Here is a 12,693-nt window from a genome sequence, read left to right on the forward strand (position 1 = left end):
AGGCTAAAATACATTCAGAAGTAAATATTTGCTTAACAAGTCACATAATAAGTTGAGTGGGGTCTTACCCAGAAAGACTCACAGCTGTAATAGATGCCAAATGTGATTCTAACATGTATTGACTCAGGGGTATGAATACTTACAGTGCTTTCAGAAATGATTTATACCCCTTGACTAATTCCAAAAATGTTTGTGTTACAGCCTGTATTAAAAATGATTTAAATGAAAACAAATCTCACCCATCTACACACAATACCCCATAATGACAAAGTCAAAACATGATTTTAGAAATTTTGGCAAAATATAGAAATTTAAATACAGAACCCCTGAGTCACACCCCTGAGTCAATACTTTGTAAAAGCACCATTGGCAGCAATAACAGCTGTGAGTATTTTTCACACCTGAATTGGGCAACATTTGCCCATTATTATTTTCAGAATTCTTCAAGCTCTGTCAAATTGGTTGTTGGTCATCGCTAGACAACCATTTTCAGGTCTTACCATAGCTTTTCAAGCAGATTTAAGTCAAAACTTACTCGGCCAGTCAGGAACATTCACTGTCTTCTTGGTTAGCAACTCCAGTGTAGATTTGGTCTTGTGTTTAAGGTTATTATGCTGCTGAAAGATGAATTCATCTCCCAGTGTCTGATGGAAAGCAGATTGAACCAGGTTTTCCTCTAGGATTTTGCCTGTGCTTAGCCCCAGTCTGTTAATTTTTTATCCTGAAAAACTCCCCAGTCCTAAACAAATACAAGCATACCCATAACATAATGCAGCCACCACGATGCTTGAAAATATGGAGAATGGTACTCAGTAATGGGATGTGTTGGATTTGCCCCAAACATAACACTTTTTATTCAGGACAAAACGTTAATTGCTTTGCCACATTTTTTTCAGTATTACTTCAGTGCCTTGTTGCAAACATGCATTTTGTGGAATATTTTTTATTCCATACAGGCTTCCTTCTTTCACTCTGTAAATTAAGTTAGTATTGTGGAGTAACTACAATGTTGTTGTRCCATTTTCAGTTTTCTCCTATCACAGCCATTACACTCTGTAACTGTTATAAAGTAAAATTGGCCTCATAGTGAAATCCCTGAGCAGTGTCCTTCCTCTTCGGCAATTGAGTTAGGAAGGATGCCTATATCTTTGTACTGACTGGGTGTACCATCCAAAGTGTAATTAATAACTTTACCATGCTCAATGGGATTTTCAAAGTATGATTTTTGAAATGTTTACCCATCTACCAATCGGTGTCCTTCTTTGCGAGGTGTTTGAAAACCTCCCTGGTTTTCGTGTTTGAATCTTACAGACCTTACAGATAATCATATGTGTGGGGTACAGATATGAGGTAGTCATTCAAAAAATCATGTTAAGCACTATTATTGCACACAGAGCGAGTCCATGCAGCTTATTATGTGACTTGTTAAGTACATTTTTACTCCTGAACCTATTTAGGCTTGCCATAACAAAGGGGTTGAATACTTATTGACAAGACACTTCAGCTTTTCCTTTTGAATTCATTTGTAACAATTTCAAAAAACAGGACAGCACTTTGACATTATGTGGTATTGTGTGTAGGCCAGTTACAAAACAATCTCAATTTAATCCATTTCAAAATCAGGCTGCAACACAACAAAATGTGGAAACAGTCAATGGGTATGAAAACCTTCTGTAGGTAAGTTACACATCTGTATTTACTTTTCAATATATTTGCAAACATTTTTAAAAACATGTTTACAACTTGTCATTATGGGGTATTGTTTGTAGATGGGTAAAAAAAAACAATTTAATCAATTTTGAATTCAGGCTGTAACACAACAAAATGTGGAGTAAGTCAATGGGTATGAATACTTATATATATGTTCTGTGAGGGAGTAGCACACAGCGTTGTACAAGTTCTTCAGTTTCTTGGCAATTTCTCGCATGGAATAACCCTCATTTCACAGAACAAGAATAGACTGACGAGTTTCAGAAGAAAGTACTTTGTTTCTGGCCATTTTGAGCCTGTAATAGAACCCACAAATGCTGATGCTCCAGATACACAACTAGTGTAAAGAAGGCCAGTTTTATTGCTTCTTTAATCAGAACAACAGTTTTCAGCTGTGCTAAAATAATTGCCAAAGGGTTTTCTAATGACCAATTAGCCTTTTAAAATTATGGATTAGCTAACACAAAGTGCCATTCGAACACAGGAGTGATGGTTGCTGATAATGGGCCTCTGCATGCCTATGTAGATATTCCATGAAAATCAGCCGTTTCCAGCTACAATAGTCATTTACAACATTAACAATGTCCATTTTTCATATTTCTGATCAATTTGATGTTATTTTAATGGACAAAAAATGTGCTTTTCTTTCAAAAACAGGACATTTCTAAGTGACTCCAAACTTTTGAACGGTAGCGTATATATATATATTGTATATACGTTGCATTTGGAAAGTATTCAGACCCCTTAACTTTTTCAACATTTTGTTTTGTTACAGCCTTATTCAAAAATTGATTAAATACATTTTTTTCCTCATCAATACACACAGTACCACATAATGTGTGCAAATTAATTCAAAATAAAAGATTTACTTAAATATTCAGACCCTTTGCTATGAGACTCAAAATTCACCTCAGGTGTATCCTGTTTTCATTGATCATTCTTGAGATGTTTCTACAACTTGATTGGAGTCCACCTGTGGTAAATTAAATTGATTGGTCATGATTTAGAAAGGCACACACCTGTCTATATAAGATCCAACAGTTGACGGTTCACGTCAGAGTAAAAACCAAGCGATGAGGTCGAAGGAATTGTCCGTAGAGGCAAGGCACAGATCTGGGGAATGGTACCAAAACATTTCTGCAGTATTGAAGGTCCCCAAGAACACATTGGCCTCCATCATTCTTAAATGGAAGAAGTTTGGAACCAGCAAGACTTTTCCTAGAGCTGGCCACCCGACCAAACTAATGAATCGGGGAGAAGGGCCTTGGTCAGGGAGGTGACCAAGAACCCGATGGTCACTCCGACAGAGCTCCAGAGGTCCTCTGCGGCAATGGGAGAACCTTCCAGAAGGACAACCATCTCTGCAACACTCCACCAATCAGGCCTTTATGGTAGAGTGGCCAGACGGAAGCCACTCAGTAAAAGGCACATAACAGCCCTCTTGGAGTTTGCCAAAAGTTACCACCTAAAGGACTGGGGCGAAGGTTCACCTTCCAACAGGACAATGACACTAAGCACGCAGCCAAGACAACGCAGGTACTGTACTGAGTAAAGGCTCTGAATACTTATGTAGATGTGATATTGAAGTTTTTATTTGTAATACATTTGCAAAAATGTCTAAAAACCTGTTTTTGCTTTGTCGGGTGGAGGTATTGTGTGTAGATTGATGAGGAACATTTTATTTTGAACAATTTTAGAATAAGGCTGTAATGAAACAAAATTCACTGTGAGCTAAAGTCTAATCGTCTAAAAGAAAATTAACCCTTTGAGTGTCTTTATAAACATACAGTACAGTGATTGCATACATTTTTTGTATTTGTGTGATCCCTGAGGGAATTGAACAACTTTGTATTTGTAATTATTAAGGATCCCCATTAGCTGCTGCCAAGTCAGCAGCTACTCTTCCTGGGGTCTGGCAAAATTAAGGCAGTTATATGTTAAAAACTTTACAATACATTTCACAATACATGAAGTGTTGCTAGTACCACACTCTTACCAACTGAGCCACACAAAACAACACTACATGGCCCAGAGACTGATTTCTGTTTGTTAAAAAACAACAACATACATCCTCATAAACATCATACAAATCACACAAGCCAGCCTATTAAGCATTAACCATTAAGACATTAATAATAAACATGAATCAAAAATACTTCCTCTCTCTATTATATTCTTATCAATCCAGTAGCTGAGGTCTGTGTGTCTGGCTGTGTGCATAGCTTTACGATTGCTTCCCTCAGCTGTTCACCCCATACAGATAAATCTCTATGGTTCACCCCTCATTAGGTATTAGCAAACATTATATCTGCTCCTGGGTTGGTAAACAGCTATCAGTGTTGACAAAGATGGCGTCCCCAATGGCACCCTATTCCCTACATAGTGCACTACTTTTGACCAGGGCCCATAGTGTTATATGTGTAAATAGGGTGTCATTTGGGATGCGGGCAAAGAGAGACATATGACCTGCAGGTTCTATCTCTATATTATCTATACACTGGAAACATACAGTCACAAGTACGAATTGCTCAATAGCCTGATAATGCAGCCGCTGCCGATGGGATCTATAGCTGATGGATTTATGACGGTGTAATTCAGTTTGTACTGTTAGTTTTAGTGCTTATGGTTATCAAATCAGTCCCGCCTGCTCTGAATGTCACAGCAGCCATCTCATGTTTATTTAACCGTTTTTATAAGTGTATGAAATCTCAGTGTGTATTGATCTTGCTATCTGTTCAAATACGAATGATAAAAAGGCCCCTAATAAAAATCATAAAGGTTGTATAATGTTGACCTAGGCCCTAGACACAGTAAACCTCCTACACTACATAGCTTCTTTGAGTAGGGCCCTGACCATACAGATAAAACTACTTAAACAGACTACTTTCACTTGATTCATCTTTATGGTGATTAGAACTTAATTCAGGTTCTACAGATCTGAAACATTCTCAGCTCTCACACATTCTAAACACCATTCTAAACACAGGACTCTCCACCCTCCATCTTACTCAAAATGTCAGACTCTCTCCAGTCACACAGGAAGTTGCATCATCACCAGGGGCCCAATGAGATATATCAGGGGATGGTTTATGCAATAACCCATTTCCTTGTTAGAAGTTGTGAACGTGTTCATATCTGTCCTGTGCCACACACCCAGCCAGCCACATAGACACCCTGAGCTGTCCACAGAGACTTCATCCTATTGTGTTAGGATCACTGGTAAATTAAGGTAAAGATCAGAATAGGGCTCTATCAAATCAAATGTATTTATATAGCCCTTCTTACATCAGCTGCTATCTCAAAGTGCTGTACAGAAACCCAGCCTAAAACCCCAAACAGCAAGCAATGCAGGTGTAGAAGCACAATGGCTAGGAAAAACACCCTAGAAAGGCCAAAACCTAGGAAGAAACCTAGAGAGGAACCAGGCTATGAGGGGTGGCCAGTCCTCTTCTGGCTGTGCCGGGTGGAGATTATAACAGAACATGGCCAAGATGTTCAAATGTTCATAAATGACCAGCATGGTCAAATAATAATAATCACAGTAGTTGTCGAGGGTGCAGCAAGTCAGCACCTTCGGGAGTAAATGTCAGTTGGCTTTTCATAGCCGATCATTAAGAGTATCTCTACCGCTCCTGCTGTCTCTAGAGAGTTGAAAACAGCAGGTCTGGGACAGGTAGCACGTCCGGTGAACAGGTCAGGGTTCCATAGCCACAGGCAGTTGAAGCTGGAGCAGCAGCACGGCCAGGTGTACTGGGAACAGCAAGGAGTATCAGGCCAGGTAGTCCTGAGGCATGGTCCTAGGGCTCAGGTCCTCCGAGAGAGAGAAAGAAAGAGAGAAAGAGAGAATTAGAGAGAGCATACTTAAATTCACACAGGACACCGGATAAGACAGGAGAAGTACTCCAGATATAACAAACTGACCCTAGCCCCCCGACACATAAACTACTGCAGCATAAATACTGGAGGCTGAGACAGGAGGGGTCAGGAGACACTGTGGCCCCATCCGATGATCCCCCGGACAGGGCCAAACAGGAAGGATATAACCCTCCCACTTTGCCAAAGCACAGCCCCCACACCACTAGAGGGATAACTTCAACCACCAACTTACCATCCTGAGACAAGGCCGAGTATAGCCACAAAGATCTCCGCCACGGCACAACCCAAGCGGGGGCGCCACCAGGCAGGAAGATCACGTCAGTGACTCAACCCACTCAAGTGACGCATCCCTCCTAGGGACGGCATGAAAGAGCACCAGTAAGCCAGTGACTCAGCCCTGTAAGGTTAGAGGCAGAGAATCCCAGTGGAGAGAGGGAACCGGCCAGGCAGAGACAGCAAGGGCGGTTCGTTGCTCCAGAGCCTTTCCGTTCACCTTCACACTCCTGGGCCAGACTAACCTCAATAATATGACACACTGAAGAGATGAGTTTCAGTAAAGACTTAAAAGTTGAGACCGAGTCTGCGTCTCTCACATGGGTAGGCAGACCATTCCATAAAAATTGAGATCTATAAGAGAAAGCCCTGCCTCCAGCTGTTTGCTTAGAAATTCTAGGGACAATTAGGAGGCCTGCGTCTTGTGACCGTAGCGTACGTGTAGGTATGTACGGCAGGACCAACTCGGAAAGTAGTAGGTAGCAAGCCATGTATGATGCCTTAACAGAAGCCAGTGTAGGGAGGCTAGCACTGGATAATATGATCAGATTTGTTGGTTCTAGTCAGGATTCTAGCAGCCGTATTTAGCACTAACTGAAGTTTATTTAGTGCTTTATCTGGGTAGCCGGAAAGTAGAACATTGCAGTAGTCTAACCTAGAAGTAACAAAAGCATGGATACATTTTGCATTATTTTTGGACAGAAAGTTTCAGATTTTTGCAATGTTACGTAGATGGAAAAAGCTGTCCTTGAAACAGTCCTTGATATGTTCGTCAAAAGAGAGATCAGGGTCCAAGAGTAACGCCGAGGTCCTTCACAGGTTTATTTGAAACGACTTTACAACCATCAAGATTAATTGTCAGATTCAACAGAAGATCTCTTTGTTTCTTGGGACCTAGAACAAGCATCTCTGTTTTGTCCGAGTTTAAAAGTAGAACGTTTTCAGCCATCCACTTCCTTATGTCTGAAACACAGGCTTCTAGCAAGGGAATTTTGGGGCTTCACCATGTTTCATTGAAATGTACAGCTGTGTGTCATCCGCATAGCAGTGAAAGTTAACATTATGTTTTCGAATGACATCCCCAAAGAGTAAAATATACACGTGAAAAACAATATGGTCCTAAAACGGAACCTTTGAGGAACCCGAAATGTTACAGTTGATTTGTCAAGGACATACCATTCACAGAAGGACCCAAGGGGACTGAGTAATCTTTCCGACAGATAAGAGTCTAAACCAGGCCAGAGAACTTGTCTGGTGTAGACCAATTTGGGTCTCACAATCTACTCCAAAAGAAGGTGTGGTGATACGATGGTAGTATCAAAGGCCAGCACTAAGGTCTAGGAGCGAGCGAGACAGACTGGCAGGGAGGGTCTGACCCATTAAAAGGTAATACACCTTACACAAGTGCAGTCTCAGTTGCTAATGATGGAGTTTAAAACCAGAACTTGAGAGCATTTTCGTATACATTGTTGTCTTCAGGAAGGCCAGTATGCTGCATCAACAGCTTTTTTTAAAATGTTTGAGAGGAATGGAAGATTCGTATATAGCCCTGATAGTTTTTTATATTTCTGGGGTTCAAGGTTTGGCTTTTCAAGAGGAGCCTTTATTACGTGCCACTTTTAGTGAGTTTGGTACACATCCGGTGGAGGTAGGAGCGCCGTTAATTATGTTCAACATAGGAAGGGCCAAGCACAGGAAGCAGCTCTGTTCAGTTAGTTTAGTTTGAATAAGGGTCCATGTATGCAGCCGAAGGTTTAGAAGTGCATGATTAATTTTCACATTGGTGTCAAGAGATATAGTACTAAAACACTTGAGTGTCCTCTTGACCTTGGTCCTGGCGCAGAGTTGTGCAGACTCAGCGACAGCTGAGCTTGTGAGGAATACGGCAGATTTAAATGGAGGGGAGTCTGTAATTTGTTTCTATGATCATGATCTTTTCCTCAAAGAAGTTCGAGTGAATTTCAATTGCTGAATGAAAGCCATCCCTCACTATGGGGAATGCTGCTTTTCAAGTTAGCTTTGCACAGTATCAAAAATACATTGTGGATTGTTTTATTTTCCTCAATTAGTTGGAAAATCAGGGATGAGTCGAGCAGGCAGTGAGGGCTCTTCGATACTGCACGCTACTGTCTTTCCAAACTCCCGGAAGACTTCCAGTTTGGTGTGGCGCATTTCGTTCCAATTTTCTGGAAGCTTGCTTCAGAGCTCGGTATTTTCTGTATACCAGGGAGCTAGTTTCTTATGAACAAATATTTTTAGTTTTTAGGGGTGCAACTGCATCTAGGGTATTGCACAAGGTTAAATTGAGTTCCTCAGTTAGGTGGTTAACTGATTTTTGTCCTCTGACGTCCTTGGGTCGGCAGAGGGAGTCTGGACGGGCATCAAGATCTTTGTGTTGTCTGAGAATTTAATAGCACGACTTTGATGCTCTTTGGTTGGGGTCGAGCAGATTATGTTGCGATTGCAAACGTAATAAATCGGTGGTCCGATAGTCCAGGGTTATGAGGAAAAACATTAAGATCTATAACATTTTATTCCATGTGACAAAACTAGGTCCAGAGTATGACTGTGGCAGTGAGTAGGTCAGAGACATGTTGGAAACCCACTGAGTCGATGATGGCTTCGAAAGCCTTTTGGAGTGGGTCTGTGGACTTTTCATATGTGAATATTAAAATCACCAAAAATTAGAATTATTATCTGCTATGACTACAAGGTCCGATAGGAATTCAGGAACTCAGTGAGGAACGCTGTATATGGCCCAGGAGGCCTGTAAACAGTAGCTATAAAAGTGATTGAGTAGGCTGCATAGTTCATGACTAAGAGCTCAAAGACGAAAACTGCATTTTTTTTTTTTGTAAATTGAAATTTGCTATCGTAAATATTAGCAACACCTCCGCCTTTGCGGATGCACGGGAAATGGTCACTAGTGTAACCAGGAGGTGAGGCTCATTTAACACAGTAAATTCATCAGGCTTAAGCATATTTCAGTCAGGCCAATCACATCGAGATTATGATCGGGATGTGATAGTTCATTGACTATAACTGCCTTTGAAGTGAGGGATCTAACATTAAGTAGCCCTATTTTGTGATGTGAGGTATCACGATCTCTTTCAATAATGGCAGGAATGGAGGAGGTCTTTATCCTAGTGAGATTGCTAAGGCGAACACCGCAATGTTTAGTTTTGCCCAACCTAGGTCGAGGCACAGACACGGTCTCATTGGGGATAGCTGAGCTGACTATGGGCTTTATGGGAATATTATATTATTATAACTGTCCCAATAATCCAAATTCCCCCTCTGTATGTGAAAAATGACATCCCTCTATGTCACAGCCACTGTATAGGAGTCATACTTTTATTTTATTTTATTAGGCTCCCCATTAGCCGGTGCCAATGGTAAAAGCTAATCTTCCTGGGGTCCGACACATAACGAAAAATATATTACAGACAAAACTACTTTACAATTTACATACATTTAAAACATTATTAACATAGACATTACAGATTTGTATATATACTGTATGTCACTGAAGATCAGCACATATCGTTAGAGTTGTTGTTTCATGATGACTAATGGCCTTATATTTATAACTCTTGTCAGTAACTGGACAGATAGCCATTAGCTGGCATCGCTGCATGCCAAATATATGATAATGTGATAATGACTCAACAGTATATGACTTAATGATCCTGCCTAGATCTGAGGTAAAGTTCAACACTATGTTGAAATACGGTTCATTGCTTTTACATGCAGTCTTTTCTTTCTTTTTGTCTTAGGAATAAACTTTGTTGAGGTCTATTTCAATGAATATGAAAACAGTATTTTGCCAGTGAAAGGATATATACCAAAGTATTTACAAGTTGAAAAGAGGGAACTTGTAAATAGATATAAATTGTTAATAGACTTGTAAATAGATGGAACTTATAAATAGATGGAACTTGTAAATAGACTAGTAAATAGATGGAACTTGTAAATAGATGGAACTTGTAAATAGACTAGTAAATAGATGGAACTTGTAAATAGACTTGTAAATAGATGGAACGTGTAAGCAGACTAGTAAATAGATGAAACTTGTAAATAGATGGAACTTGAAAATAGACTTGTAAATAGATATAACTTGTAAATAGACAATTAAATAGATGGAACTTGAAAATAGACTATTAAATAGATGGAATGTTATGTCCGGTATTAGTTGGATTAACCGAGTGTGGACACTCCTAGCTTTCACAATGTCTGGCTGGATAGTGGATATAATATTTGTGGGGGAATTACCAACACCCACAAATGCAAACACACACATTCTCCAATGTATATTAACAGGCTAAGCAGCCAACAATCGTGAGTCACGCCACTTCATAATCCTAGGTAACCTAACAACGATGAGGGTGGTTGATTAATTGGTCAGGCTAGTCGTTGGAATGATTAATTAGTTAGTGGCTGACATAACAAGTACAAACTATGTTATGTGGCAGTCTGTCCTGGTCTGGCCTTCTCCGTGCTGTGGTAGATTGGTATATGTCTCGAAACAGGAGGTCGAGGAAGGCCTGGGCAGTGTTGGAAATTTGGCAGTGGGTAGAGATCTGTAACTAGACACTTTCAGATCCAGACCTGCTGATTGGGGATTGTTGTTGCACCTAGCTACAACAATATTACTATATCATCCTACACTGTGTACAGATGATGAGCATAGTATACAGTTCAAATTGGAAGTTTACATACACTTAGGTTGGAGTCATGAAAACTCATTTTAAAACCACTCCACAAATTTCTTGTTAACAAACTATAGTTTTGGCAAGTTGGTTAGGACATCTACTTTGTGCATGACACAAGTAATTTTTGCAACAATTGTTTACAGACAGAATATTTCACTTATAATTCACTTACATACACTAAGTTGACTGTGCCTTTAAACAGCTTGGAAAATTCCAGAAAATTATGTCATGGCTTTAGAAGCTTCTGATAGGCTAATTTACATAATTTGAGTCAATTGGAGGTGTACCTGTGGATGTATTTCAAGGCCTACCTTTAAACTCAGTGCCTCTTTGCATGACATCATGGGAAAATCAAAAGAAATCAGCCAAGACTTCAGAACAAAAATTCTGTCTGGTTCATCCTTGGGAGCAATTTCCAAATGCCTGAAGGTACCACATTCATCTGTACAAGCAATAGTACGCAAGTATAAACACCATGGGACCACGCAGCCGTCATACCACTCAGGAAGGAGACGCGTTCTCTCTCCTAGAGATGAACGTACTTTGGTGCGAAAAGTGCAAAACAATCCCAGAACAACAGCAAAGGACCTTGTGAAGATGCTGGAGGAAACGGGTACAAAAGTATCTATATCCACAGTCAAACGAGTCCTATATCGACATAACCTGAAAGGCCGCTCAGCAAGGAAGAAGCCACTGCTCCAAAACCGCCGTAAAAAAGTCAGACTACAGTTTYCAACTGCACATGGACAAAGATTGTACTTTTTGGAGAAATGTCCTCTGGTCTGATGAAACAAAAATAGAACTGTTTGGCCATTATGACCATCGTTATGTTAGGAGGAAAAAGGGGGACGCTTGCAAGCCGAAGAACAACATCCCAACTGTGAAGCACGGGGGTGGCAGCATCATGTTGTGGGGGTGCTTTGCTGCAGGAGGGAGTGGTGCACTTCACAAAATAGATGAAATTATGTGGATATATTGAAGCAACATCTCAAGACATCAGTCAGGAAGTTAAAGCTTGGTCGCAAATGGGTCTTCCAAATGGACAATGACCCAAAGCATACTTCCAAAGTTGTGGTAAAATGGCTTAAGGACAACAAAGTCAAGGTATTGGAGTGGCCATCACAAAGCCCTGACCTCAATCCCATAGAAAATGTGTGGGCAGAACTGAAAAAGCGTGTGCGAGCAAGGAGGCCTACAAACATGACTCAGTCAGGAGGAATGGGCCAAAATTCACCCAACTTATTGTGGGAAACTTGTGGAAGGCTTCTTGAAGCGTTTGACCCAAGTTAAATGTACTTTACATCCGGCACCGACAGAGATGGCCACCTCGTTTCGCGTTCTTAGGATACCATGCAGTGTTTTTTTAAATGTATTATTTCTTACACTGTTACCCCAGGAAATCTTAAGTCTTATTACATATAGCCGGGAAGAGCTATTGGATATAAGAGCATCATCAACTTACCAACATTACGACCAGGAATACGACTTTCCCGAAGCGGATCCTCTGTTTGGTCCACCACCCAGGACAATGCATCGGAGCCCAGCAGGCAACCCAAACAACGGCGCCACAGAAGGGGCAGACGGAGCGGTCTTCTGGTCAGGCTCCTTAGACGAACACATCGCCCACCGCTCCCGAGTATACTACTAGCCAATGTCCAGTGTCTTGACAACAAGGTAGAAATCCGAGCAAGGGTTGCCTCCAGATAGACATCAGAGATTGGAACATTCTCTGTTTCACGGAAACATGGCTCACTCTCAATATGTTATCAGAGTCAGTACAGCCACCTAGTTTCTTCATGCATCGTGTCGACAGAAACAAACATCTCTCTGGTAAGAAGAAGGGCGGGGGTGTATGCCTTATGATTAACGAGTTGTGGTGTGATCATAACAACATACAGGAACTCAAGTTCTTTTGTTCACCTGACCTGGAATTCCTTACAATCAAATGCCGACCGCATTATCTACCAAGAGAATTCTCTTCGATTATAATCACAGTCGCGTCTGACGGGCCGCCCCCAGGTGGTGAGGGTAGGAAACAACACCTCCAACCCGCTGATCCTCAACACTGGGGCCCCACAAGGGTGCGTTCACAGCCCTCTCCTGTAATCCCTGTTCACCCATG

Source organism: Salvelinus sp. IW2-2015, linkage group LG16 (assembly GCF_002910315.2).
Source record: "Salvelinus sp. IW2-2015 linkage group LG16, ASM291031v2, whole genome shotgun sequence".
Lineage (NCBI taxonomy): Eukaryota > Metazoa > Chordata > Actinopteri > Salmoniformes > Salmonidae > Salvelinus > Salvelinus sp. IW2-2015.